We start from the raw sequence: 6,000 nt of genomic DNA on the forward strand, positions 1-6,000 counted from the left end.
TTACAAGCTCTGCAGCAGAAAGGCCACAGCGATTTCATTAATGCCTGAGAGGCATTTAAAAAGCACAAAGTCTGAAGCGGAAAATATAAATTGACTAGCAAAAAAGCCCATTGCAAGCAAGATTGAAATGGGCGCTAGGACCCAGGGGACACCGGGAGGTGCAGATCTCTGTGTGTCTCTCTCTCCCTTTTGCTGCGTGTCTCAGTGTGCCTTGCAAAAGAAGACATAGCAGATAAGTAGGGTTTGGTTGTAGGAGGGAAGGAGGGCTGGTGTGCAGTTTGGGAAAGCTTTATCTGTCTCTCTCTCCTTGCAACGCAGCAGGGGTTGCTCTCTCAGTGTCTCTGTCAGCAGCTTGGGGCAGTTCTCTCTGTGTCTCTCTCTGCCATCCTTGCAGCAGGTGCGATAGGAGGAAATGAGGGCTCATGTTCAGTCTGGCAGAGCTCTGTGTGTCAGTCTCTGGTGTGTCTGAGAGGAACGTGGCTAGCGTCCAGGAAGGGAGGGCGGGAGCTGTAGGGGCAGGGCCCTGATTGGCCCTATTCCAACTCGGACAGCTGGACACGTTCCACCCCCTGGCTGTTTCACAAATATATAGAGGAAACATGAATAAGGATGACAATGCAAATAATGCATTTGAGCTCTTAAATGAGCTCTGTTCTTTAATTCTAAGTGACTGAGAACAAACTACAGTTTGGAAAGGAAAGGAAAACACACATAAACACATGTTATTATATTTCTTTTAATCTGTTCATTTAAAGACAAGGCATGGTCAGCAATGGGAAGTGCACCCACGTTAGTGTGACTAACAGGACCTGCAAGAATTTTCTCCCCTTTCTGTTTCTTGTACTGAACAAAACCAAAACCCAGATTCTCCCCCCCCCCCCGACCTCCAGAATTCATTGCCCTATCTATTAGAGTGTCACGTATTGATCCAAACTTAGTGACATTTGGACAAATTTGTTCATTTAGAGAAGGAGTCTCACCCTGGTTGTCCTGTTTCATGGAAGTACATGAAACTTATTCAGGCAATTCTTATTAACAGCAGAAAGTCATGACACTCAGGGTTAAGGTGAAGCTGACTAGCTGCAGGGAAGCTGCTGACTGATTAACTCAGCCCCCCAGGTCATCTGAAATTCCACTTGAGCATTCACTTGGCTGTTTTTGTTCAGTGGGGAAAAAATAGGAGGAGTGCTTACTTTAACACTGTACTTTCATTCTCCTGTTGCCGTTGTACATTTCTTTGAAGAATGGACTGTAGACAGATTCATGGGTGCTGTTTTTTTGTTTGTTTGTTTGTTTAATGTGCCATTTTTATGTGGAGATGTGTCAAATATTTATCAAGGAAAGAAATCTAAAGGTGAATTTAAAGTGTTTTGAAATACATCAACTAAATGGTCTGACTTTACCCAGCATTATCAGAATCATTTATTTCAATAGCAGTGGGTTTCTGTCTTGTAAACAAACTGCCTACACCAAAATGACTTCTGTGAAGCCAAATTCATCCACATATACTTTTCCATCTTTTGACCCTCAACCGCTAACTCTGTTTTGTGAAGTAAAGTGTTCTCCAGGCAGCTTTAGAAATAGTTCACATTCCAGATTTTCCGTGACCAATGAACAATGTTCTCTTTCTATGTGGGATGGTCATTCTCTTCCACTGAGAACACAGCTTTGAGAAAGACTCACATGAAGTCAGAAGGAAGGAAGGGAACACCTACATACCTGGCTGAACCAGCCATGATAATCTATGATGCTTCTTTTTCTGGTACAAAAATCAACATCACTGACAATCAAGATATCACATTTATAATACCAATTTTTCATTAGGAAAACGTGGCCTGCCAAAAAACGGAAAAGCAGTAGGGATGGGCATGAACTAAATCATGAAGCAAAATTCATGATGAATTTTGCCCTGGTCTTGGTTCAGGAGCTGAAGTCTGTGATGGATACATGGACTTCAACAAACTTTTAATGCAGGGGTTTGTGCCAGTTCTTGGCCCGAGCAGAAATCCTCAAAAACAGCTGAGAGGCTATTAGAACTCTCTGTCATTCAGTTGTTTCAGGCTTTCTGGTGAAGTCCTTTTAAGCTCCCTGTCCCCTAAAGCCAACTCCCCCTCCACCATGGGCTGCTGGGGTGGACGGCTACTCTCTACTGCTGCTGAGGCCTATGCAATGGCCTTGCTGCCACTGTGTGGGTTGCCGCAGCAAGCTCATCCACTGACAACTTGATCTGGTCATTCCTTCTCCGTTGCTGTCCTCCTTCTCTAGTGGCCTCCTGAGTGAGTTCCTGATGAGAATCTAGGGGATGACGTCCTCAGATGATAGGAGGAGGGGGGGGATGACATCCTCTGGTGATAGGAGGGTGGGTAGCTCAGGCTCTTCCAGATATACAAGTGATAGAAAGGGGCTTCCCCTGTTGAAGGCATACCCAACATCACACAGGCTGTTCCCAGATTCCTTGAGCAGTCCTTTTAAATTTTAAAGGGACTACTCAACAAGGCCCAAATAGCTGGGAGTGCTCCTGCCCTGCCACTCAGCTGTTTTAGCTGCTTTCAGAAAACCTCATTTAAAGGGACTGTAGTTCCTTTGAATAACGTATGCTAGGCCCAAAAATCACAAACCAAATTGGTTCATCAGTGGTTTCTCAGAGAGCAAACCAATTTGATCAGTTTGCAGCTTGATTCATGCTTTGTTCATGAATCACAAACAGAACTGATCTACCAATTTCTGTAGAACTGTCCTCCAGAAGGAACCAGAACATAGGTCTTTGGTTCACTTGTATTTCCAAATAAGCAAATTTCATATGTGAGTCATAGCAAAGTTACAAAACATTTATAAGCAGCCATTCTAAGTCCCTGAATCACTTTCCACAGTTATTCTTCATACAGTTGCCTAGACCAGGGGTAGTCAACCTGTGGTCCTCCAGATGTTCATGGGCTACAATTCCCATGAGCCCCTACTAGCAAACGCTAGAAGACAGTCTAGAAGTCAGACAGTAGAAGACAGACAGTAGAACGCTAGAAGACAGACAGTAGAAGACAGTCTACAGGTCTCTCCCTCTTTCCTGTCAAGTTGGGATTTCTTCACTACTATTTTTTTCATGTTATATCAGGGTAGTTCCTTTTTCTTCTTGGGATCATATCTCCTGTATAGCAAAATTAGCCATAGCAGTTCCTGGTAGGGCTAACGGAAGTCAGTAGATTCTAATTCAGCCCTCTCATCTCTACTCTATTCAATCACTCCTCATTTGTCTGGAATGCTTTTATGTTCATGCCTCACCCTCAAAGATGTCACCAGGCTTCCAACCCAGCTATATAAACACAGGTCCTGAATACCAGTGCCATGAGGCATCGTCAGGGAGAAGCCTTGGTCATTTACAATGTATTTATGGTTTGTTTTTCTGCTTTTTTAATTTTCATCTTATTCACCACTTCACATTTGCGTAAAGAAAAGCATTGTATAAATGCTTAAACATGTACCAATGTTTAATTATGTACCAGTTATTGTAATGAAACCTGAGAAAACCCCAGGGACAATAATGACTTTTGTTTTCTTTTTCCCCTGGTAAACTTCATTATTTCTTGTGGGGAAAAATCCCTACTTGATTCAAAAGTGTGTTTTGCAGGGGGGACTAGCAAGTAGTCCTACATAGAGGATCACATACTGCACTGCAACTACTGGGAAGTGCAAAGAAAAAAAACAGTCACATGTTGACAGTTTTAGAACACAATCATATACTCAGTCATGCTTGTTGCAAGGATACACTTCATTTACCCCTCCATAGGCATCAAAATATCTTGCTGTTCAGAAAGCAAAAATGTAAATAAATCTGAGCATACTTACAGTGCAATCCTAAACAGAGTTAATCCTTCAAAGTTTATTAACATCAATGGACTTCAAAGGGTGCAACTGCATATAATTGCATGGCTGGTCTGTTTTCAGATTGTAACCGTTCAACCCTTTTTTTCTTTTTTGGTCAAGGTTGTTCATTGTCCAATTCTCTGTTAATGGCTTATCAGAGGCAAGATCAGGTTAAAGTTAACTAGTTCAGTAGCATATTTCTCAAAGTGAGGGTAGTTTCTGAAGTCTTTTGAATAGGAATTTTCCACCATAGGGCATTTAATACATGCATCAGTTCAACAAATTGTTCACTGCACATTTCTCTGGGAACACTAAAAGGACAGAAATTGCCTGTAAAACCCCTAGTGTCTCTGGTGCACAGGAATCAGCACTCCCTACTAGGTGCTGGAAAGTGTTTTGAAGGTAATTAAGAGGGCTGTGCCAATTGTTCACCCATATGTTTTTAAAGATGTAAGTAGTACTTCTGAGGAAATATATCCTGGCACCACCTACTGCTACTGAGAATTTCTCATCCCTCTTCATTAGTTTTTTGATATCATTGTTTCTCAAATACACATTTGTGCTGTTTTTAATTGGGTCTTCTTCCTGAGAATAGTCACATGATTCAAGGATGTCTTCATGAATGGGATTACATTATAACAAGGCATTGCTCATCAGGGTTATGTGCTGCTGCTTATGAGTAGGGAGGACATGAATTGGCTGACACCCAGGTCAGAGGTCAGGATGTGATATGCAGGAGAGCAGATGCTCAATAAACGTGTACCTGTCCTTTGGCTGGGTGCAGATTTGCAAACAGAAACAATCCCAGAAAACCGTTTTGTGAGGGTGCTATTCTCTAGCCTTGGAAAAACCAATACTCCAAAGCTTGACAGGCACTGCTGCCTTCTAATAACAGAGCTCTCTTTCACCATAATGTGATTCAGATTCTTTATAAACTCAAGCAAAGTGCATGTGACCTCTGATGGTTTTGGTTAGACTTGGAGATAAAGAGGGAGTGGGATTCTTCTCTTTGGCATTTTATAGCTCCCTACCGGCTTTTTTTTTTTTTGTTTTTTTAATTAAGAAAGCTTCATCCTATACTTACCAAGCTGGTTTGGTTTGTTAAAGGCCATTTTGGGTTGATTTCAGATCAGGTGCAACTTGGGATTCAACAGAAACCATGAACTGAACTCAACCAATATCTACTTCTTTGACAGACTGTTAAGCATTAATGCCTAGCAGAGTCTGAGAACCTTTGAGTGACAGGCTGTTTGAACAGAGTTCTGTTGAGAAAGTCAGGTAAGGAATGACCATTGGGACAGCCTGCCTCCAATGTTTCCGCTTTGATAGTGACTGATGTTACGTGATACTCATTCTCTCTCTCCACTATTGCTAGAGAAACATATTAATTCAGCCAAAATTGGGAATGTGTGTGTGTTTGGGAATATCCAAATGCACACCCTTATTGTCCCCTCTACAGTCCCCTCTGCAGAACTGGTTCAGTAGACAGAAATAGCTGAAACACTGTCTTGAGGACACATGGATTATGGTGACCATAACAGAGATTCTACAACCATAAATTCATCAAAGTGCAAAGGTATTCGTTTTTTGATAGAGAATTCAGTGCAAGTACCCAATTGGCCCATCAATTTAATTAGCTCTGGGTAAAGTGAGGTCTAAATAAAATATGAGAAACATTGGGTTTCTCAAAAAAATCCTTGGTCCTGTTTAAATGAAAGTGCTACTTTACCCACTGTAGCACTAAACAAACAATGTAAAACAATACAAATCCAAGATGGACTTCAGGGGATTTTAGAGGTGACCTCTGTAATGGCATCTTTTCTTTTCAAACATTGAGGCACATTACTTTAATACTTAATGGATTACTGAGTTGAGGGAAAGAAAGACAGAGTAAATACACAGGAAAGATAAGGAGAATAACTCAAGCACAACTCTAGCACTCATGTCTCTACATAAAACCAGTTACAACAATCATTCTTCATTTGGGTCAGAAGAATATAGACATGAGACGTATCGCTTGCAAAGATATTTTGAGTATTCCACAATTAAAATCCAAAGAAAGATGACAATAATTTCTGTCTATATTACAACATGATGAATAAGGACTTCCAAATATGGGATTCTCATTTAAACATGCATGAG

At 41.3% G+C, this 6,000-nt stretch overlaps 1 long non-coding RNA gene across 6 annotated transcripts in view; it reads right to left on the reverse strand.

The window, feature by feature from the left end:
- The window catches only part of LOC143844833 (uncharacterized), a 51,635-nt gene extending 47,681 nt beyond the window's left edge, over positions 1–3,954 (reverse strand). For 4 of the 6 annotated variants that reach the window (XR_013234155.1, XR_013234153.1, XR_013234152.1 and 1 more), the window contains exon 1: positions 3,841–3,926. This is a non-coding gene — a long non-coding RNA (uncharacterized LOC143844833). Of the gene's footprint in view, positions 1–3,840 lie in introns of all 6 variants that reach the window. The other 2 variants (XR_013234150.1, XR_013234154.1) reach the window with 2 other exon arrangements.
- Between the last annotated feature and the right edge of the window lie 2,046 nt (positions 3,955–6,000).

The sequence above is a fragment of the Paroedura picta genome, chromosome 9, assembly GCF_049243985.1.
Source record: "Paroedura picta isolate Pp20150507F chromosome 9, Ppicta_v3.0, whole genome shotgun sequence".
NCBI lineage: Eukaryota > Metazoa > Chordata > Lepidosauria > Squamata > Gekkonidae > Paroedura > Paroedura picta.